Source organism: Pyrgilauda ruficollis, unplaced genomic scaffold, assembly GCF_017590135.1.
Source record: "Pyrgilauda ruficollis isolate IOZ18807 unplaced genomic scaffold, ASM1759013v1 scaffold74, whole genome shotgun sequence".
Lineage (NCBI taxonomy): Eukaryota > Metazoa > Chordata > Aves > Passeriformes > Passeridae > Pyrgilauda > Pyrgilauda ruficollis.
The window spans coordinates 1,242,960-1,244,121 of record NW_024529266.1 but is presented as its reverse complement, the minus strand read 5'-3'; the positions used below and the strand labels follow the sequence as shown (position 1 = coordinate 1,244,121).

General features: G+C 54.9%; 1 protein-coding gene across 1 annotated transcript in view; it reads left to right on the top strand.

Moving 5' to 3' along the window:
- The first annotated feature begins 235 nt into the window (after positions 1–235).
- Positions 236–1,162, top strand: part of HMGCR (3-hydroxy-3-methylglutaryl-CoA reductase) — a 20,278-nt gene continuing 19,351 nt past the window's right edge. Inside the window, exon 1 of the mRNA XM_041486204.1 lies at positions 236–692. The gene's annotated coding sequence lies outside the window, so the exon portion shown is untranslated. The remainder of the gene's footprint in view (positions 693–1,162) is intronic.

Below are 1,162 nucleotides of genomic sequence, written 5' to 3'. Positions count from 1 at the left end.
CATCTTAAATGGTATGTGAATTACATATAATTGTTGAAGCTGTATGAATTGCTGTTTTGCTTTGTTTTAATCACATGCATATGCAGTTACAGCAATTGGTGCACGCATTAACAAAAAGTCCAGAAATCTCACTGCTAATACTTTACACTTTTCAGCTAATGGTGAGATACTCGGAAAAAAAAAAAAAAAAAAACCACTAAAGAAGCTATATGGGGAGATGGAAATGCAGCAGTAAATTATTAAGATTTAGAAACATCTTATCGAAGACGAGAATGAAAAGTGTATTTACAGGTTAAAAGGGCTGGCACGATTTCATCACTCACAACTACTTTGGGTGGAGTTGTTCACAAACCTTTTCATCAGCACTTCCTTTTTTGGGGTTCACATTAATGTTTCGCGGCGCAATGCCATGTGGAGCTACTAGAAATATTTCCAGGCGAGACGGCACATGTGAGATGCAGTCTGGGGAAAGCCGGGCGCGGATGATCCGCTGCCACACCCGGTGCAGGTATCTGTATTGCAGTTGAGCATGCTCAGCCGCAGGAACAGGAACGGCCCCTGGCGCCCTGCAGTGCTGTTTTGCAGGCACGTCACTCGCTGCCCAAGAGAACCACGCAATCGCTAGGGATGGAAGGGACCTCTGGAGACCATCTAAAGATCACCTAGCACAGATTACACACGAACGCGTCCTGGTGGGTCTCTCAGAGCTTCCTACGCTTCGTAAACTAAAAACTGCACTTCCTCTCTGGCCGAAAGCCACAAATATATAACTATGTCTTTGCCTTCCCCCCACCGCTTCCCCAGGGAGTCAGGGGCACCGCTACTTCCCACAAGCGGGAGCGGGAATGTCCACGCCTTTAGTGCCTCGGCAAAGCGCGGTACCAGCGGGCGCTATCGGAGGCGCTTAGGGGCCCTGGCCTAGGCCCTAACCCGAACGCGGCGGCGGGGCGCGCCCTGAGCGCGGCCGGGGGCGTGCCCGGGAGGTGGTGGCAGCGCTCCCCAAGCCGCCCAATCAGAGGGCGCGGGGCGGGGAGCGCGGCACCCCATTGGCGGACGGCCCATGGCGCGATGGCGTGTTCGCCGCTCCTGATGGCGCGTGGGGCCGCGCGGCGCTCGCCGGGCCGTTGCCGCGGCGACTGGGCGGGTGACGCGGGCGGGCGGG